We start from the raw sequence: 23,053 nt of genomic DNA on the forward strand, positions 1-23,053 counted from the left end.
AAATTAACTTTTGCATAAGGTAACAGGGTTTGTACTCTACTTATTAAATACAAGAAGTAGGGCCTGTAGAAATCATTCTTAGCATAAGAACATAAAAGTGCATTATAAAGATCAGCACCTTATTTTTATGATTCCCATAAAGTCCATGAGATAACAATGTTTGCCTACTAAATTAATTTTCATCAAGCTTCATTGCACAGTCTGTTCTCCCGATGTTTCCCAAGGGCAGCTGCTTAAAGTTCTTGATTTAAATCATTAAATGCTTGATTTATGGTGCATGCTTCCGGAGCCTTACCGCTTTTCCAACTCATATTGCAGTGTATCCTTATCCTAATCATGTTACTGTTTAAATGTATTTGGATGGTGGGGATAAAAGTGAACCAGCCTGTTCATTTTCTTACAAAGGAGCAAGACTATTTATCTGACAGTTGCTGTAACAGGCACAGAGCATAACTCAGAGCAGCCCTGTTAACAAGTTGGAGACAGACTTGCTGCTCCATTGGTGTTCGAGTATCATTAGCTGGTGCAGTCTTGCTTCTAAAATATATTTTCTTTGGATGAGATCCTTATCTGCACTGGAACTACTTGATTACTTGGATTCTGGAATAAACAATATCTTTTCTCTTTCTTGAAACAAGACAGAAACAAGTCAGCATGTCCAAGCTTAGAAGACATGAAGCACAGGGCCAAGGGGTATGTTTTTTCTAAGACACTTCTGCTCAGAGTAACTACTCATCTTTGCTTTTTGTTCAAAAACAATTGTAGAGGAATTGTATGTTCTTTTGCAGTGGGAAAGAAAGATATCCAGAGCTTTGATATCAGCAAAGACCCAAACCAGCCTCACTGACCTATTAAAAAGATGGTTGCACATAAGTACAAAAAATTATTACTAAACTGTGTATTAGAAAGCAAATAGCAGATGAAGATAACACTTTTTAATGCTATTTCTATCATGACAGACTGAATTCAGACCTATTGGAGACAGCCACCGGTGCAGCTGGGGACAACTGATGTGTGCTTCTGAAGCTTAGATGGGAGCGGAAAAAGTTTTTTCTGACTGCTGACAAACTCAAAGCAGTAAATCTTCCATTTTTTTCCAGATTTGTTTGGTACAATGTCATATTTCCAGAAATTTTCTTAGAAGCAGGAGAATAGTGAAAGAGGCACCATGAGTGTAACCATTCACATGTCAAAAAAAAAAAAAAAAAACCCAAAACCCAACTTCCTAGTCCAAGTGTCTTTGTGATATCTTGTACTCAGTTCTGTGAAAATTTCAACACTGCAGCATTGCTGGTGAGAATACTGGTGCAAAGTTTATTTAAAACTGGAATGCTTAGAAATTTGTCAAAAGCAAATATCAAATTGTTCACAGATGGAAGCTGGTGGTGTTCTTGCAAGTCTCTTCTCATTGTCCTTTGTTTTCAGAAAATAGAATTTAATAGAGTGGTGCAACTTTAAAGAGAACATACTAAGAGTAAAATAAATCATGCTGCCTCCCTCCCTCCAGCAAATACCACTTCTTTAGCCAGCTGAAAGATTCCGATATTCTGTTTATGTTTGACATTGATTATTTATTTTGATTTACATGAACAAGGGAATTATGGGTGCTGACAAGAAGACTGTGGGAATTATGCTGGAGTAATTTTGGACATTATGAGCCAGGGTTACTGCCCCATCACTTTGCCAGATGTTACCAGCCCCTTTGGCTAGACCAGCAGCAGTTAACTGTGTGCCTCAGCTCAGCTACTGCATTTCATAGCTTGGTGTGTAACCTCCCCTTTGACTTCTTTCCTTTGATTTCTTTCCTTTCCACTGATTTATAGGATTCAGTTGCATCCCATTTACAGGATGAACAGCATTTAGTTTCATCCAAAAGGAGTTCAGGTCATCCAGATTACACTGCAGTGTGAACCAAAGCACAGAAAATGGAAACTATTGGGAGATTTGCTTTGAGAGCACTTACAGCCCTGACTACAACTGTGATGGAGACACACTCCCAGCAGGTAACAATAAATAATATGCAGTGACAGTGGAGACAAATGGATGAAGTACATGAGCTCCTAGAGGTAATATAACAAAGCTGGTTTCTTTCCTTACACAACAGTAAGAACCAATATTAAAATAAAATCTCCTTTAAGGCCTTTTCTGCAAGATACTACTTTTAGTTTCCAGTAATCATTGTCACAGAATCGTAGAACAGCACAGGTTGGAAGGGACCTTGGAAGACCAACTTTTCATGTGAAAGGGAGCCTAGATGAGATTATCTAGCACCCTGTACAGTCACATCTTAAAAAACTCCAGTGATGGGGACTCCACCATGTCCCTGGGGAGGTTGTTCCACTGACTGATTGTTACCACTGTAAAAATATCTATTTTATATCGAGACGAAACCTCTCCCCATGCAACTTTTACCCATTGCCCCTTATCCTTTCCATGTGGCTCTTTGTGAAGAGAGAGCCTCCATCCTCTTTGTAGTCCCCCTTTAAGTACTGGAGTACTGTGATGAGGTCCCCCTAAGCCTTCTCTTCTCCAGGGAGAAAAGACCTAACTCCTTTAGTCTTCCCTCATAGGAAAGGTTCTCCAGTCCTCTGATTATCTTCGTGGCGCTTCTTTGGACCCTCTCCAATCTGCCCACAACTTTCTGGAATTGTGGGGGCCAGAACTGGACATGTGTGGCCTGGCAAGCACTGAGCAGAGTGGGATAATCACATCTCTATCTCTGCTAGTAATGCCCCTGTGGATGCAGCCCAGGATCCAATTTGCCTTCGCTGCTACAGTGGCTGACTCATGGCCATCTTCTTGTCCACCAAAACCCTCAGGTCCCTTTCAGTCTCCACAGCCACACAGACCTAGACAGTAATGGGCTTTTGTCCTTGTTGAACTTCATGGAGTTTTTGCTTGCCCACTCTTCCAGCCGGTCCAGGTCTCTCTGTAAGATGGCTCTCCCTTCTGATGTGTCCACCAGCAAACTTGCTGAGGCTGTTTTCAATGCTGTTGTCCAGGAAAATGTTGAACAGCATGGTGTCCAGTGACGATCCCTGGAGGACCCCGCTTGTGACAGACTGTCAATCTCAGAGAAAACCATTGATCACTAATCTTGGTGCAGCCCATGATCCACTTTCCTACCCATCTCATATACCACCCAACCTGTCTGTATTTTGCCGGTTTATCTAGGAGGAAGCTGTAGGACATAGTGTTGAATACTTTGCTGAAGTCCACGTAAACAACATCCACTGCTCTCCCCATACGGACAGAAAGTATTACTTTATTGTAGAAGGTGATCAGGTCAGTCTGACATGATTTGCCTTTTGTAAATCCGTGTTGGCTTTTCCCAATCACATGCTTCATTTATCTTGTAATATTTTCTAGGAGGACTCATTCCATTACTTTCTGAAGTCTTACTGAAGCAAGACTAATTGGCCTGTATTTTCCTGGGTCCTCTTTTGGGCATTTATTATTATAGGAGCAAATATGAAAAACTCAAATGAAAAACTGGGTCCAAAATAAAAAGATTCTCTACCTCCAGTCACTGCTGGGGAAAGGAAACCAGCTTCTCTCACCTCCAAAATAGTTTTTTTGTCTTCTGATACCCTATACTGTCTTGTAAACATATGTAGTGTGTGGATACCGCATACATCTTGCTCTTCTCTAGCCCTTTCAGGAAACTTGTGCAGAGCTCAGATGATGATTTCACTCTCCTTTCCAGGTGAAAATGCATCCTGGTCACAGCAGTATTGCCTGAAACACTGGGGCTCTTCACAGAGCAAGAGCTTTTTTCATGGCAAGTTGTTCAGGCAGAGCTGAGCTCATGCAGGGCACCTCTTTGGATCTTCTCAACAGACACTGAAGTAAATCAAGATTTTGCAGCCACAAGTCTGATCTCATGTGTTTAATTTAATAATTTCTGCCTTCCTGACAGGTCTTCTGTGGAGTCATGTGCCCAGATGTAGTATTCTGCTCTGTTTAAATGGCTTTTTTTGAAGCAAGAAGTTTACAAGGAAAAGAGAGAGTACAAAAACTAAAGATTAAAAAACGCACCGTTACTCAGGATGCCTAATTAAGTCAGTCAGAAATGCCAGCAGAGTTATACTACACCGTCTGTTGAGCACTGTCACCTGCAGTTTTCAGACTGCTTTAGAGAGTAAGCAACCAACACAGAAATACATATGAAAAACAGAAATGCTGAGAGATGGTGGAAATTAATGAGACATAAAGATGAGCACTGGCCAGGTCAGAGGAGAGAAATCAGGTCTTGATGCTTTGGCCGGATCATACAGCTGTACTCATAAACCAAAAAAACCCAGCTTTTAGATGGATGCTTTCAAATTTGGCTGTTTCCAACTGGAACTGCCTTTAGTTCTTTAAAATCATCCTTTTCTTTCTATTTAAGAATTTACTATGAAGAAGGAGTGGGAATCTGCTGCGTGCTACCATCTGGCTTTCCTTAGAAACATGGCACTATAAAACAGAGATTGGCTTTACTATAGGGTTAGCAAGAAAGCTGTGACTACTTCTTTTATTTAATGGAAATTTATGGCAATATTTCATGTTTTACTTTTGCCTGCTTGTCACAGCATCTAAGCTGTGCATGACAGATTCTGTCTACTGTCTGAGAAGACACTTCACAGAAACCAGTTTCAATGAGTGAGGTTTGGTCTCCTCGCTTGAAGGCTGGAAACCCCCCTCTGCTCTCAGAAATTTGGTGCTTTTTATTATATACTTGGATAGTGTTGTGGTTACTGTATACTTCTGCCCTTTCTGCTTAAACTCCCAGACTTCTGTGCTGAGAGGTGTGTATTATTTTTAGGATGCCAAGTAGAAAATTTTACTATTTCTGTTTTGAGGCCTTTCTTGTTACTTCCTTAAAAAATCACACCAAATTTTTCAACCATTCCCCTCTCTGAACCCATGGTAACAAAGTTCCTTTCTCTTTCCCCCTTCTTTTTCTTCTTCTAAAAAACAAAGATACAAAACATTCTCCAGATGTTTTGTGATCTCATTCCTTATAAACTTCGGAAAGATCTTGCCTACCACAGAGATCAGATTCACTAATCTATGGCTTCCTGACTCCTCCTCAGTTCCTTTCCTACAATACTTCCAGGAATACATGCACAGATACCTATTCTGGCATCAAATCTGGATTCCATGAGCTCAAACCTTCAAATCTATCTACTTACCAAACTTCTTATTGTATCCTTGTCTGAAAGAGAGAATCTAATTTCCAGTCAAAATAGCCATACAAATTATGTAACCAGTTAATCAGTGATTAACCAAATAATTTTGCCTGATGTGAAATCTGAAGTGTCCAGAGATCTTGTGCTGATGGCCTCAAAAAGGTGACCATCCTTGTTGACATGTTTCATTTCACAGTGGATACCAAGAACAGCAGCACCTCCTTTTTTCATGTGGTTCAGATCCACAGCTGGGAAAATCTGCTCAGACTGAGTAATATCCATAGGCTGAAGTTAATTATAGGAGCTCCAGCTGCATATGGAGAATCTGGTCTGCAGGATGGAGTCCTCTGATTGTGCGTTTCAAAGGGCTCAGGACTAAGTCTAAGTGGTTTCATGGCCTTTTACAGGCTACCTGCCAGGAGATGAATTTTATTCTTACAAATTTTAATAGTAATAACAATAATAAAAGCTTTGCGTTTTGTCAGTGTCATATGCTACTGCTATTCCAAAATATCTGAGAAGGGCTGCTTTTTAACTGTTCCCTCTGGCAACTCTTCAGACAACGTCATCCTTTCTGCTTTTCTTGTCAGAACTTGAGAGTTTGCTAAAACTTTGTAAGCTGGCTGCATTTGGGGTTTCTGCTCTGGAAATACCCGGTTGCTCAGCACTCCAAAGTTATCTTCATGCCTTTTTTATGTCACAGTCACTCAGAGGAACAGCCAGAGTTTCCAAACCTATTGCAAAGTCCCCTGATAGGGGAGTTCCAGTGAGAAGTGCAATCGGGGGTGTATTTTAGTCCTAAGTATAGACCCACACCTGTGCATTTGCTCATGAGTGAGAGTCTCAGATCCAGTTAACAAGCTAAGCTGAGAAATTCAAACTTTCAAGGAGTTTAAAAAAACCAAGTTCTTGCTTTCCTTGAAAATTCACTTCTGATTTGCACAATCTTTGTCTTTGATGAATTAAGGGCCCTCTTCTTCCTCCTCCTTCAGTTTCTTCTGGAGTGAAGCTGTTACCATCGCTTTTCAACAGTTTTCTCTAATTGCAGCATAGCAAACAGGGCATGGAGGAAACAACCCTGGTGTTATTGCTACCACCTCCAGTGTCAACAGAGGGAAGGGATGCAGCTCAAAACATTTTGTTAAGGAATGGGCCCATAAAGACAGGTTTGCCATCTCTTAGCTCTGGGCAAGGAAATATGGTACTGTTTTGTCTTGCCAGAACCACGATTTTCTAAGCATTTCAAGCAAAACCGGTTGCTGATGTTGATTCTGGCAAAATTACAAAATTCATAAACCTGTCAACTCTTCCCACGTCAGAGGTGGGACTGTGTGCCAGCTCTGCTGGCATGGTGCCCTTTCACCTCTCCCCCCTTCCCTTTGGCAGGTTTGCTACACGATCTCTAACTTACCAAAGCACCCGCCAGGAAATGTGCTCATTCCAGCGTCTGGATTGCTGCGGCACTGACTTGTGACGCTAGCATCTCCGTTCTGCAATGAAATGTTGCTTTTACAAACCTTAGCGGAGATGGCAAAATAACCCATCTCTTTTAAAACTGTTATTGTTGTAGCCTCCCCCTTTGCAAATCGTTGACATTTTTGACTCAGCTAAAGGATTTTGTCTCTTTTGGGTCATTCTGAAGGACTTCACTAGGTGCCTGGGATTTTTTTTAGGAAGGAACTAGATATATGTAAACAGAGAGTTAGTAGATCATAACTTAAATAGCACTCCTTCCCTCCTACTAAGCCATTTGCTTTCCTAACTGAAACCGGTGGTTTGTGATTCTTCACATTATTCTTTTAATGTCACGACCTATGTGTCAAAGTGAGAGGTTGCTTGTGGATTTTTCTTGTCTTTGAAAGCAATACTTTCTCCAGAGACAAAGAGGCTCTTTTACAACACTCTTAGCAATTGCCATGAGGTGGGAGCTACAAATCGGGCAAGCCTGGGCAGTTGCATGCTGACATTTTTCATTCCTCATGTCCCACAAGTATTTCTCTTTCAACAAGGCTTCTGTGTAAGTGAAAAGGAACTTTTTTGTTTCCTTGATTTAGTTATATTATGTTTTAAAATTCCCCTTTGCCTCCAATTTCCCTTTGGAAGCTGCCCTGGCCATAAAAAATTTCACACGCCCCTTTTTAATTTTTAAAATTGCAAATTTGTGTTGTTCCTCTGTCCCTATCAACAAATAAGGGACAAATTTATTTCATTTGGATTTGCAAGGCCTTTGTAAGCTGTTTTCCACAATAGACCACTCATAGCTTTGCACCTCAGAAATGAAAAAGTAGGCAGATTTGGCCCTTGAAAGGAAGCCTTTTCCAACTTTTTGTAAACATTAATGACCTATTCATAAAGAAAAGGGCAAAAGTTTTGCACGAAGAGATATTAATACACTGAAAAACTGCTGAAGTCTGCTGGAGAAATAAATGATAGTAATAGTTTTGAGCAGACTCTTTGGGAAAGAGAAAAGAGGGCTACAAATACACAAAATTTAATCTTATGATGAGATTAGGAAGTTGTCGTTGATGTTACTGATGATTTTCATACATATGTAATCTGAGAATAGAAGAACAGCTTTACAACATCAAACATCAAGAATATCCATGTGTCTCAATATTTTGTCTCCAACACGGTCAATAGTGGACATTTTTGGAACAGTGTCCAAATGGAGATGGGATGCAGTGATACTTCCCTGGCATGTACTCCCATTTACAGTGGCTGGAAACTGCCAGACGGCCTGGGCCACCAGTGTGTCTTTGCATTTCTTCCAGGCATATCTCTAACTGTGTTTTGATCTTATGTATACCACAATGTCTTGTGGCTGGAGGTTCCATAATTTAACAGCAAGCTGTGCTAAAAAAATAGTGCCTGCTCATGTTTGTTTTGAGTTTATGACCTACTATCATCAGTTAATGTCCTCCTTCTCAACCTTCTACTGGCAGTAACGAGGATCAGTCATTCCCTATTTCCTATTTACCTTTTCCATTCTACCTATAATTTTACAGTTGTCACAGTTTGAGGCTCGGCCGGCCACTAACGAATGACAGACGCTCTCTACTAACCCCTCTCCCCTCCCAAAAGGGAAAAGGAGAGAGAACAAGGGAGAGAGACTTTACGGTTTGGAAAAGAAAACTAAAACAGCTTTAATGGAACAATAACAATAAAAGAAAAGATAATAATAAGAATAAGGAAAAATTAAATATATACAATATGTACAAATATATACAAAACCAATACCGAACCCAACTCCCCCCACCCTGATGACAATACGTCACCACCACACCGCAGGGCTGGCACTGGGGCAGTCCCAGGCTGGACTCGGCAGCAGACAGGGATGGGATACAGGAGCTGGACTCAGGCACTGGATTCAGGGATGCACGGATCAGTCCTCCTCAGATGTCGGCCATCAAAGAAGAGAGGAAGAGACGAAGAGAGCACGAGACCCTCGTGATCTCTCAGCTTTATACTGAAGATGACGTCTATGGGATGGAATACTCTGTTGGTCAGGTTTGGGTCACCTGTCCAGTTTGCTCCTCCCTGTAGGTGCGATCCTTTTCAGTCCTAGCACCCCAACATGGAGTACAAGATTTAGCAGTGACCTTGGTCGCCATAAGAACAAGTATAAGCAAGGGCCTCTCTGCATCCCATTCCTTGGTACGAACTATAAACACCAGGCCTTATCACTGCTAGAAGCAGTCACTGTCTGGAAAAACATGCTGCTGTTTCAGAAAGTGCCGTTAGTTAGAGGGGACTTAACTGAAAAGTTAAAGCACTAAAACAGAATTAGTTCTGATTTAGCCCAAACCTGGACAACAGTCTTCTGCCATGTCCCATTTTAGTAATTTTTTTCCACTATTAAGGAGTCCTTATCTATACATGTGTTCATTGTATGAAAGCTCTTCAGTATCTTTGATCTTTCTTTTTGCTGCTCTCTGTATCATCCTTGTCTTTCTATACACTTGAACAGAAGAAATAGGTTTCATGTCCTTTCACCTTACAAAGATATTGGTTACAAACAACAGAAGTGTGATGGAGAGAAAACTCTGACAGCTACTGTTGTTTTAGGCCACCATTCAGAAAGTTCTATGTGCCGTTGCCTTCTGCTGAGGACAGATGTTTGTTGTGTTACTTAGTACTATACTGGAAGGTACTTGGCTCAGATCCAGACAGGAATTCAGTTTTCCAACTCCTATTTGAGCTTCTAACATCTCACTGATTTAATGGAGAGCTGAATACTTGGATAGATGTGGTTATGATAGGAACCTCAACAGAATTAAATGCTCAGTGTGTGTGTGACAGGGTCTGAGCTTGCAGGATCAGGGCCTGATCTCTCAGCATAATTAAATGACAATACTGAAGACTTCTAGAGATGTTATAAAACTATATCCTTGTTAAAATGAGACTATCAGGTATTATAGAAAATGAAGAAATGCTTTTTCTCCTGGATTATACACATAGATGCTCATTCAGGATGGCTTTGCTCTTTGCATAGTAAATTGTCACCTTCCTGGGCAGGGAGTGAAGGGGGGTGTTACCTGAAGAATGGATCCCATGGAAGTGCTAGGCAATCTGTACGAACTCTCTGCTGTGTTTAGTTATATCCAACATGGTACTCTGCAGTACAGAAAAATGGGTTATATGGGATTTATGGCTTTATGCAAATGAAAAAAAAATCTGGATTCATTATTAAGATTTCTTGTAAGATGACAGCATTAACAATTACATTTTCCTGTAAGAAGAAAGGAGCAGCAGACACCTACATTTCCCAGCAGCTGACTTCTTCGTTTGTATTCAGTGCTCCACAAGAAAAACCCTTTGGTTACACGTGCATTTAAAATTACCTGGCTGGTACAGTGCCTTGTGCAACAAGGACATGATTTTCGTCTGATCTAGCCTTTGTCTTCAGTGGGAGCTCTTGTGTGCAAAATCTGTAGGCAAAAAGATTAGCCGACCCCTCTGGCGATGTAATCTTGAAGAGAGTTGTCTCAGATAAAGGTCTTGTGTTCTTTTCTGTTACAAAAAATGAAACTAATTAGAAACAACAAATATGCTGTTTCTTTTCCTCTAGGTTGCAGCTTTCCATTTGGAACCCCTCCTTCCTTAATTTATCAGTTTCTAGCAGCATGTACTGGATGAGTGTCTCTTTATACAGTTTGTAATTCAGATTTATGAATGCAGTTCAAGTAAACTGGGCATTACTTGTGTTTCCAGATACGATGATTCAGTCCTAGAGAATTTTCTTTCTCTTTCCCATAGTTTGAAATGTCATGCCCCATAAGTAGCCATCTTAAACGCTACTGCTGGAAACCATGAAGAATAGCAAAGAGGCACTGCTCCTGGTAGTATTCTGGGCATGAGGGATTTCACTATCAACTTCCCTTCCTTTAATTAGCCTGTATTCCTAGACTTTCAGTAGAACAACTAAATGACTAGAGGACAATAATTAGAGCTAAAGTAAAGATGGAATAAGGTACCCAAAGGCACATGAGTTACATCTACTATTGTACTGCTCAGAGAAGTAGGCCAAGTGTTTAGTTACCTGATGTAAGGTTGTACTTGCAAGGTCAGGAGAGCTATGAAGGCTGAGCAACATCTGATGAGTCTTGAGATAAATCCCAAGATCACAGTAAATATAACCTTCCTGTGAATGACTCTAGGCAGAAGAAAGGTTGCTTCATAAACCATGAAAGCCAAAGATTGAAAACTAATTTAAAATCTTGCCAAATGACTTGCTGCACTCTGCAAGAGGTAGGGAATGACTGAAGAGAGAAATTGAGGGCAGCATAAAAAAAAACCCAAACCAACCCTGATGTTGCGTAATTCACAGTGTTGCACCACCACTTGATGCAACCAATTGTTGGAAGTGCAAATAGCTCCGTGACCTCAAGTCCAAAGCATACAGTTCTGCTGCAGAAAGGTCTGGCACAGGCTGTCTGACCTGACCTCACATTATAATGAATGCTCTAGCGAAAAATGAGGTGCTGTAGCTTGCTAAAAAAAAAAAAGCAGGCAGAAAAGGTAAGCTACGAAGTAAGGCCAACATGTTGTCAGAACTATATAAAGAGAGTATGTGGATGGAGGCCACATTCATAACCACAAAGCCATGCTTTCAGAAACAGCTCAGGTGCAAAGAGTTTTTGAGGCAGATTTGCCTAAGCCAGTGAGTAATCTTGCCCTCCTCTGTGAGTGGCCTGTGTTACCCAGGCCTTGGCAGCGGGCAGGAGCCAGCTGGAAGCATGGAACATCCCGTTGTGCACCCACAGTGCTCCCCTTGGATGGCACGGCCCTCACCCAGGAGCAGCTAGCATTGCATTAAGCACCACATACAACCAGGCACGTGGAGATGTATGCACTCCAAAGCGTAATGTTGGTTTGTACTGGAGCCACACTTGGTGCTGCTTGTGTATGGGGAGGTCAGGCTTGGGCACTGCTCAAAAGATGATGACAAACTCTTAGATGTAGCTGCATTTTTCCCTAGCCTCAATTTGAATTTCTAACCCAAGTGTAAACTAATTTCCTGGAGATTTCTCTGTTAGTTTCCATTAAAATATAAGAAAGTCATTATAAAAGAATAACTGTTCAGCAACTTTGTCCTCACCATAAAGTCACTTTATCACCTTCCACTTTATTGAAAGCACTGTGCTCAGTGACTCCATTTCTCACGTTTATCTAAAACTGAACCGTGAGGTTTTAATTACACTGCAATTTAGCTTTATTTTTTAATAATGCGTATATATATATGTATGCTATACACACTGTGTGAACCGTGTACATTAAACATTCTAGAAAACAGAAGATTAGCAATTGTAGCATGACTTGTAGAACAGTTTTCATGCTCTTCCTATTTTACAGATTTTATTTAGTTAATTTTATATAAATCTTGAGCAATACAGGTGTTCTAAGACCTTAAAAATTTCTGACATCTGAGATTTGGGGAACACTCGGCAAGAACCAGTATTTCTATATTTATTCTCTCTTTTGTTTTGTTTCCGTTCTGTTTCTGTTTTTTTTTTTTAAATTGTATTTTCAAGCACAGGCTCTTTGAACCAGGCAGAGCAGTTGGGAAATTATATGCTAAACTTAAAACAGACAACAAAACTAAAGATTTGACATTTGGGATAAGCGTTAGATTTCAGAAAATCTGAAGGCACTGTTAGCAATGCTAGCTCAGATTTTATCTTTACCTCAAAGAGAAAAACAGACTATGCGTACATATATATCTCTATATGATACTTTTTATATGTATGTTTGCAATTATAAAAGCTGTGCTTTGCATATGAAGAACAGGTACAGTGAAAGTTATTCTTGTCAGAGACCAACACTGGGTGCCACTTAAAGCCATTGAAACTTGCCATGGGCTCCACAGCCCAGGGCTTGGCTCCATTTTCCCATTGTTTGCTCCACTTGTGTCAAGCCTTGTTTCAAGAAAGATGGCAAAACTCCCACTGACTGCAACGAAAGTGAGGTTTGGCCCTTGGTGAGCAATAAAAGCTCTGTGAAGCCCGGGGCTGGGAGATCGCTCTGGCTCCTGTGGGGCTGACGTGTGCTGCTGAGGTTAGCTTGCACCACGCCCCTGTGAGCCCCTTCCAGCTCCAAGATTTACAGGGCTCTGTGGAAAAGTCCTCACATTGTACTCCATGGTATACTCAGTCGCTGATGAACTTTTACTCACTTTGGATCATGGCTTCGAAGAAAACAGCCATGCTGCCATTACATAAATCGAAGAAATTATTAGCTCCCCTTGTTCTGTTTCTTGTACATTATTTACCTGACTAATTGGGTAGCTTCACAAATGCTGTTGGTGGTGACAAGTCATCTGCAGAATAGTGCAAATGAAGAAAAGGACTCACCTTCCTGGACAGCACCCCCCTCTGTTCCATTCAGGCCATGGAAGTGCTGTAGGAAAGATCTTCCTCATCCTTGGTTTTGTGCTTTCCTCTAAGAGGCTGACACAGCTCTCCTGGTACCTTGTGCCTGGCCCTTGCTAGACTCAGCACACGGGAGTGGGGTGGGGAGCTGAAGAACAGATGTCCAGGTATATGAAGTTCTGCCTGTCTCTGGAGAAATTGCCACTTCATGGGATTTCAGCTGGTTTTTGAGATCCTCTCGGTACTCCACACATGATGGAAAGATTTTGTTCTTGAGACAATGAAGCTCTCCATGCCTATGTCATGTCTGAGCCTCCTTAGAAATTATGAAGTACAAATTTCTGCTCTATGTTTCCTGAGATGTTCCATCACATATGATCATTAGAACCGGGATGACTGAGAACCGCTTCAGGCCCTGGGGTGAAGGAAATGCCCAGGTCCCTTCACTGATGTTGTCTTGGCCGCGGTCAACATGTCCTCCCGCAGCTCTCCCTACCCCATGTCCATAGGCAGAACAAAGTAACTCAGCAGGAAAGTCCCAGGCAGCAACAGGTGAATGCAAATGGCCTGAGCAGGCAGGAGGGGGTGGCAGAAAGCAGGGAAGAGAGTGATGTGGGCATTGAGGCACCTCTCACTTTATCTGGGCTTCCAGGGCCTGCCTAGCTGCTAGCCCCAGGCAGAGCTGTCCTGGCTGTTGCACCCTTTCTGCAGCCCTCCAGGTAGCGCCCATTGCCGGGTTTGGGCAGTTGAGACTATTTTCTTCCGAAACATACTCCGGAATTAAGACATGATCAGGGATTAGGACACAGGCAATGACAGTGTGTCAGAGAAGGAAGAAGAGCCCTGTTTCTGTACCCTGTATCTCTCCACTGCAAAGAGTTCTTGTTCCCTTGAATCCATGTCTGCCTTTGCCATAAAACTGATAGTCTCCCAATTTTTTTTCCAGCTGATGGCTTACTATTATTCTTTAAAGCTCCTAATATTTCTCTAGTAGGGAATAAGTCAATCTTGTACCTGATAAATTCTGGACTATGCAGAGGAGATGTACATGGTTTTACTTACATTTATTTGTAAAGTTTGAAATTCAGTTTAAGTCACCAGGAGAAACAAATGGTCGTAACACAGGCAAGTGATGTACAGACATCACTGTAGTACATGTTGCATTCCACTGCTGTTAACATCATCCAGCTTGCAACGTGAAGAGCAAATAAATCAATCAACATTTGGTTCAAACCTACTGTGGAGACAATGTTGAAGAAAGACTGATGCTTGATGAAGATGCAGTTGAATAAAATCCGTGATGGCTTTCACTGCTTTCCACATTTACTTTAATTTTTTTCTTGTGAAAGATGATGGGAGTGAAATATTGTTCACACGTGAAAGGGAGGAGGAACTGTACCTCTCTGTTTGAAAATTGCAGTCTATATAACAAAACATTTTGCAAATGTTCACATGAGGGAGGGAATACCTTGTAGTAATATTTTTTTGTACTGATAAGTGTGAAATAGTTGCTATAAGGGTAGAATAACAATTTTTTGCTAGTTATGTGATTGATCTTTGTCCCTGCTCCTCTGCAACTTATCTGCCCTTTTAGTAGATACATAGCAGAGAAAAATTTATGTTCTGAGATTTTTCTTTTGATTCTTTAGGGACTTTGATATTTACTCTAAACACTAGCATGCATGTCCTATTTGTGTGAAAATCCCCAACATGTTTGGCATAGGTATATACAGCTTATATTGACCTCTTAAATTTCCAGCCAGAACAAAAAATCTGGTAACGCTGAATACTGTTTTGGATATAAGTCAACAGAGCTCTCAGAGCTCCTGATAGAAAAGCATCAAAAAAGTCACTGATTGTGAGCCTGCTAGAATGAGACAAAAAACAGTGACTCAGGATATGGACCATAGGAGAGGCTGTTCTGTGTGCTGGCAAAGATATCCCGGCAGAAATCCATTACCCCCCTTATTGTGGATCTTGCAAAATCACATAGGCAAGCTTGGAGTCTGAACAAGAGTCTACTTAGTGTTGTGTAAATCCTTGGCTGTTACACTCAGGCAGAAGAAGTCAGTCTAGATTCCAGCCATCTGGAAACTCGACAGCATAAAGGAAAATATCTTCCAATTTCACTTGGGGGTCAAGTCTTTTCAGTAACTGAAGGATACAGGGAGAAAACAAATTTCCTGATGACAGTTGTCAGACACACTGTAAATGTCACCTTTCAACATTTCTTTGAAGACTACAAGAAAGACCCTGAAAATAAATACTTTTTCTATTATTGAGTCTATTGATATTCTATTTCTTTTACTTACTGAAATAAGTTGCTTTCAGTTCTACACATCTTGAGATAGAACTTGCTATATAGGTTATGCAGGTATTTTTCTTTCACCCTACATAGTGGATCTGATCCTACAAATACTTCTATGCTGATTTGAGTGCACAGAACGAACTCCTGGTCAAAGAATAGTTTTGGAGGTGGAGCAAATTTCCCCAGGGAACTGAATAGATTATACTGAATTATTAACCCCATCTTCTGTCAAGTGGAAGAAAAGGTTAAAGACATCAAGAGCATGGGATCAGTAATATTTTTAGGAAAATTGTGGTGCAGCATATGGTATTAAGAGATAGCTAACAGACATGTCACTGCTTCACGGTTGTCCTTGTACCGCACAGTGCTGAGGCATGACTGTCGTCTTTGCTCTTGGACTTGGTGGACTCAAGGAAGCTGGGGATAAGGTACTTGCTGGCTGTCAGGGCTTTTTACTGTCATAGTTTGGGGTACATGTTATTACAACCCCATTATCATCATGATCGTAGTGTAGATTTTTATTTAATAGTGAAGCTACATTCCTTCTGCATTTGTGATGAACAAATGTCAGCAGAGACAACTGTAGCTGCTTGAACATTCAAACAAATAGGAACCATGATCTGGAGTGTTACAAAAATTGTAACTGCTTTTCAAAAGCTCTGTATTTGACAACTTCATAAATCTCTCTAACTCTGATTACCCATTTGGGATAAAACATTTGGAGAAAACTGTAGGTTGATAAGCATTAGATACTGTTACAACGTTTATTGTTGTTATTATTAATAAAACTTAAACAATATTAAAACCTGAAAAATGCCCAGTTTTAGTTGTCCAACGTGTGATGTTTTAAAGGATTTGGCTCTAGGGCAGCTGCTTAGTGCTTCAAAATCTTGGCCCAGGTTTTCTCCTAACCCTGAATTTCAGTCATATCAACAATATATGGTGACTCTTGCAGCAGCTTCAGAGAGAAAGCCTTGGCCCAAAGGAATTCGTGACTCTGAATCATAGTAAATAATCTGCAAAGTTGAAAGATGAATCCATATCCTTCATCAGTTATAATCACATTCTTCATTATGGAGCTCTCTCCAGTGCCAAAAAGATGTGTTTGTTTCCAGATACAGGGAAAGGTAGGGATTTGCCCAGAAAGCACACAGCATACACAGAGAAAGACAGATGTGGGGTGGGGGAAAAAGACAGCACACAAACAGAGTGATCAGGACAAGTATAGACTCACGACATAACAGCTGTCACTTTGTTGTGAAAAAAACCATAAATCTCCTTTCTCAGTCCTTATGTTTTATTCACTCCCATGTCTCCCAAGCAATTCCCTGCTATCATGTTAGTGCTTTCACACCTCCTCTCCCAATATACAGCCGGTACTTTCCATCCAAATACAAAAATGACTGACGGGATAAAGAAAAGACGACTCTAAAAGCATGCTTTGGTCACCTAGTTTCTTGGAGAAGTTTGTGTGCAGTTTATCTTCAGGAAGGATTTAAGACCCTGATTCAACAAAGTTTTTAAGACTACTGCCTAGTACTATGGATGCCTTTTCCGCCTAGTACTATGGATGCCTTTTAAAGCACCAAGTCTTTTGGGATGGATTTAGAGGTTAAATGGGATGATGTCAGTTGATGTTTGAAATTCCATTTTCAGGATTTGCTTTTTGTGAATACTTTTACTATACATCTGATGCTCACTGTATTTTTCTGGTGCTTCTCATCAGTAAATCCATTAGCTAGGGTGGCATTATGAAGCAAACAGAATGAAATGTGAAGTTGGTGTTAATGCCACTTAAGATTTTAATGAGTACTTTAGGATATTTTTCAGTTTAGACATGGATAATTCATGGATTAACATTTGAATTTTAGCTCATGAACAGTCAGGATGAAGAAGAAAAAATGTTTAGTTCCGAGGTGTAGGAGTTATAACAGTTTTTGTTTGCGAATTAATATCAGTCCTATGGGGACACTCACTGAGAATTGTTTATACTCACTGAAGTCAGAGTTTATGGATGAAGTATGTTCAAGAGCTTTGAATCAAATTAGCAGTGTTATCCGCTTATTTATTCTGTGATGTTAATAAGTCATTCTGAGCATGCAACCTTTCAACATTTTGTACATTCAAGTTTCATTCCACAAGATTCACTGCAACAATAAGTAAAGAATGATCTTGATCATTCCAGACACTCAGAGACCAAAAATATGATAATTGGCAATTCAGATAACCAAAAGTATAGAAGAATGGTTTTGCAGATGTGAAAGTCTGTGGTCATTTCTTCTGACTACTCTTACAGTCTTCACATGGATGGCTTTTATTCCTGACTTACAGTTTGCTTTGGCTCATGTATTCTTTTTTTCTCCACTGCAGTTCTCCGCCATTTCTTTAATGCTTCTCTGAGGAATTCAGTTTACCCTGATTATGAATTTCTCACTTGCTTCCCCTCCTTCATGTATGTAACAGCTTCCAGACTTCAAAATCCAACTAGTATCTGTTGCTGTCCTCATAGATGTGTCCAAGATCAAACTCAACAGTAGGAGCATTTGGCTTCTCATATCTTCTGTCTGAATAATCTTCTTTCCTTCATTTGCCATGGACTGGCGCCCATCTGCCTTTTGTCTCCTTTCCACCATCCTTCTGGCTTCAATTTTTCCTTTTCACTACCGATGTGGCAATTTGGTTATTTCTGTATGCTTTATTCCCCTCATCTCATCTCATCTCATCTCATCTCATCTCATCTCATCTCATCTCATCTCATCTCATCTCATCTCATCTCATCTCACCCTACACTTATTCCACATCACTGATTAATCCAATTCCTTACCATTCACTTACTTCCATTAATCCACTTTCCAATCAGCTGTACCATGATGCCACCACTCTTGCCTTGCCCTTATCTTTACAGAGCAGTATTCCTTTATGGATCTGAAGCTGAGACCCATCTCTTTGTCTACCGTGTGCTGCCCTCAGCAATGCTCCTCTCCCATCCCCATCTGCATTCACTTTTTCCCTTCCCACCCACCCCTCTGGACTTTCCTTTGGCTACTCCCCACTGATCCACACCATCATCCCTTTGCTCTCTGATTCATCTGTTGACCCACACACACAGCTATGACTACTTCTCCAGTCTTGGCTCTCTCTCTGACAGCACTTGCATTCATTTTTTGATTCATGTCTACTTTTTGGTGGTATTTGTCCTCTGAATTTAAATGCTTGGACAGTAAGAGCATCAGGCACATGAACTAAGTGGTGTACATTTCTCCTTCAGCTGATTTACTCCCCTAATAAAGTAAATGAATGCTGATCAAAGGAAAATGTAATTCACCTCCATGTCACCATCTTCAACATTTCCTTGTTCTTTAACTTTTCTGCATGTTACACGCGGGATCTGGCAGCAATGAGCCCATTTTGATCTGTCTCAGCTTCTTCTTTTCTGTTTCTCATGGAACCCTCTCTTTATGTCTCAGGCATCCCATCATCCCATCAGTTGTTTCACTCAGCTTGCCTTCTTCATTACTGTTGCCGGTAATGAATACATTATTCACCTCCACTTTCAATACTTCCTTCCCTTCAACTGCCTCCTTGATTTTCTCCAAGATGTCTTAGCTTTCTCCTAGAGCTAAGTCTGTGTGATGTCTGAATAAAAACTGATTCAAAATATCACCATTTTGAAGATGAAAACGTTCACGTATTCTCTGATTTTCATACTGTAGATTACTCTTCACTGAATCTTCAGTTCTATCTTGTCTCTTTACCAGCATTAGTTACCCATATCTTTTCCTATCACCCTGCGGGCAGACTCTTAAATCTGTTTTGCTGCTTCTTTCCTTTGGTCTCAGTTATGCTTTTCCATCCAGGCTACCTCACATACTGAGAAAAGTTTTCTGCAGCTGGTTCCTAGGGATGTCCTGCTTTATCTTTTAGTTTCCTCCTTAAAAAAAAAAAACAAAAAAAAAACAAAAAAAACTCTAACATGGCATCTTTACTTCCTTCTTTCTGCTTTTATCCAGCCTACTCACAAATTATTTCTTTGGGTTTTGGTGTTGCTCAAGAAAATGACCAAGGCAGGGAATCTTAGGGTCACTGAGATTACAAAGTATGGTCTGTACTTCTACTATGCTACATACACTTGAGGTATAACCTTGAATGTAAGGTGCCATGCAAACAAGTATTTGTCAGCATATATAAATATAAAGAATAATAGCTATGTGTAATGCACGCTAGTTCTGAACCATTCATTACTGAAAATACAATATGACCACTAAGTTGAACAGGACCAAAATTCCTGGAGATTGTGCAAGGCCACAGAGTTCAACTGGACGAAATAAGAACAAATCACTCCAAGTGAAGCAGTATGTCTCAGTCACCTTAGTCCAGAAGAGCTGTGTGGCCTTGGGGAAGCCAGATGGTTTTGTTATACAAACATCATTTAAAGTTGAACATGACCCTGATTCAAATAATGGCATTTCTGGTAAGTGAGGGTTCATTGTACATCGTTTGTAGGATTAGGCAGAGAACAGGATGTTCATTATATAAAAGCAATGGAAGACACAAAACAATACAATTTATAGTTTGAGTTTTTCCAACATTTGTGTTGCAGTAAATGCAGTGATTCAGCTGTTTTAATTAACCTCTTCATCAAATTTCAATAAAATAAACATTTGATCTCTTTTTCTGTAACCATAACTTGAATTTTGTTTTCATCCACAAATGTGTAGAGTCACAACCATACCACATGAAAGCCTGTATGGTAATTTAGCATTCCATCAATTTTTTTCCATTGCTAATACTTTCCATATTCTCTCAACCAGTATTCTAGCCTCGAGGCTCTCTTTTGCTTCTGTGTTGGTAAAATCTCATAAGTGATAAACTTTCCTTCATATTTTTTTAAAACAAGAAGACTTAACACAGGATGATTTTTTGACTTGAGTCAAAATGTGAGTTCTGTTTTTTACACTGTCACATCGGACCTTCATTTCTGGATCTACAAAATGAGGAAATGAGCGGTGTCCCATTTAGAAGGGGTAGTAAACCCAGAGCATAAAAACAGTGAGATGCGAAGATTCTCTGGGGATAGGACTGTGCAACTATCTCAAATGACTGTGCATTAGAAGGTCATAAAGAAGTTTCAATTCAACTTATTCAGCTTTTAGTATGAGGAAGTTCCCTTTCTAAAAGTGTTTTCATGAGTCCTTCGCTTCATGTAGGCAAAGGATCTTTTATGTCTACTTCTCAGCAAACGTTGTGCTCACTTCTAAATATATTATTTTCTTTATTCTCATTGTCACATAAAGCAGAGGAAATAAAAGGAAGTGTTACTTCTTCAAGAATTTATTTCAGTTATATTGTTATATGTTTAAAGAATTTTGCTGTGAATCTGTAGAGTTGTGATATTTCTGTCTTATTTGTAAGGAATGGAAACTGATGTCTGTCCTTCCTGTTTATATTCAATCATTACACGGGAATAATACACTTGTCTAATTTGGGATATGCTTTCAGGGTCAACATCGTGCAGCAGCATTGCTAAAGGCAGTGTCTGCGTTTCCTTTCATGAAGGCATAAGAGAAGGAAATGAAATGAAACATCCATTATTTGGTCTACACCTGGAGGCTCACTGCTCTATAGAGCTTATCTTTTCACAATAAGTACAAGTGGGTGAATATTGGTTTTTCATTTGTTTTTTGCTTTTGTTTGTTTGTTTGTTTACCACAGGAAGACAGCTTAGGAAAAGAAATCTTATTGTCCAAAGCCCAAGGACAGCATAAAACCTTTCCTGGACCAAAGCTACTTAATTACTTACTGTCTGCCAGACAAGCTGCTGTTCTGCACTTAGCATCATGCTTCATTGTCTGACAGTACAGCTGGCTGGAGACTGAAATTGAAAATCATTTTCCTTTGCTCAATTTCCTTGTAAACAGCAAAAGAATGGTGTTGATACGCCAGACTTCACTGGGAAAGTGCATTGCCAACATGCGAGATCTGTCTCCAGTGGTTTTAAAAAGAGGAATGGGATTTGTCTCCTACAGAGCTAAATCAGGACACCTTCAACTTACGCTTCATTTAGTCTTTGCTATGAGAGACTCCTATTGATCTATGCTGCACCAAACATGAATAACTGAGAACACTAAGGCAAAAAAGGAACAAAATGGTCTTATGTTATAAAACCACTTAGGAGAGCTAAGTGAGCTATTGTTAATAGACAATTTATAAAGTATTCAGTCCAACAAAACACAAAACCACATTTTTTAATCTTGGTCTATTTCCACTTCAATTGATATTAATGACAGTTTTACACTATCTGTAAATTTATGTATGGCTTTGTAGTGTACGCCAATATTAAAACAGAACTGAGTATGCACTCGGGCATTTTGTTGAGAAGTATGCTGGTGAATTTTGTTTTTCATCAATTTGCAAGTAAGCAGAGAGATAACGGTTTTACTAATTTATTTGGAATTCAGGTTAATTCTATGAACACTTAATGCAAACGTATTTCATTGTATTATTTCTGGTAGACTGTTTGACTCTCACAGTACTCAGGTGTGACCTCAGTGACCAGCCATTTTTCATTTTCATTAGTATTAGTTGCACAAATAGTATAAAAGTGAGTAAATCTATACTTTTGGGGAGCAGGATTCATGCTGCTTTAGTAAGTATTATGTTTTACTAGAGTTTACTACACTGTGTATAGTTTTAGGATCCAGATTTACTTCCTTTGAAGTCAAATGTGAAACTTCTTTTGCTTTTAGGGTAAGCTGTATTGGACCACCATTGGTGTATTTTCTCCATGTAGCCTTGAATTTATGAAGATCTCTTAGTTAATCAAAAAAAAAAAAAAGAGTCATCTACTAACTGTATAAGTCTGTTCAGCAACTGATTTAGCATAGGTTTGGTAGCTGGGGCCACATTTGAAAAGCTGTTACAAAACAGCTTTCTGGGACAGACTAAATCATAATGTTCCCTGAGTTTCTTCAGATGGTTATTCAATCTGTTGCACTTCAGTCGTTGTGCTGATTAAAGACTTATGTACACTCTATAGCATGTACTCTACAAGTTGTGCTCAAACTTTGTAGTTGAAAGGCTAACAAAGTTATCACAAAACCCACTATTTCCAGAGAAATTGATTACTAACTCACAGACTTCATTTAATATGCAAGTAAGCACTTTCATAAATATTCATAAATATTCAAGAAATGCCAAGAACAATCCAAGAAGGAAAGGGAATGTCTATAGAAATGCTTTTAATAACTGTACAGCTCAAATGTACTGCAAGTTCTGTCCATATCAAGCAGTCCAGCGTTTGCGTGGCTCTTTTACTGCATCACATAAAACGTCACATCTTAGCATTTAATAAAAACCACAGCATGGCCACTTTATCATTGCAACCTCAGTGTAGCAGAAACCCACAGATATTTCTAAAGGAAAGCTTTGAGGTAGTTGTAGGGTATAGACTTAGGAAAAAAACATGACCAGAAGTTTTGCAAGATCGGATCTTAATCAAAATTACTGGACTGTTAGGATCAGATGCTCCAGCTTCCTGCATGATATCAGATCAGGACCGTGATTTCACTGTAAAGCACAAGAATTGCTGTGTTCAGATTCTGTGTTTCCTGAGACCTATCAACATTCTTTATTCTCACAGACAAGATGTCTGCAGAGCGGAGAGGGACAACTGAAGTCTGACTTTCTTGATGCCTGTGTGTTTA

The sequence above is a fragment of the Leptosomus discolor genome, chromosome 5 (assembly GCF_034619465.1).
Source record: "Leptosomus discolor isolate bLepDis1 chromosome 5, bLepDis1.hap2, whole genome shotgun sequence".
Classification (NCBI taxonomy): domain Eukaryota; kingdom Metazoa; phylum Chordata; class Aves; order Leptosomiformes; family Leptosomidae; genus Leptosomus; species Leptosomus discolor.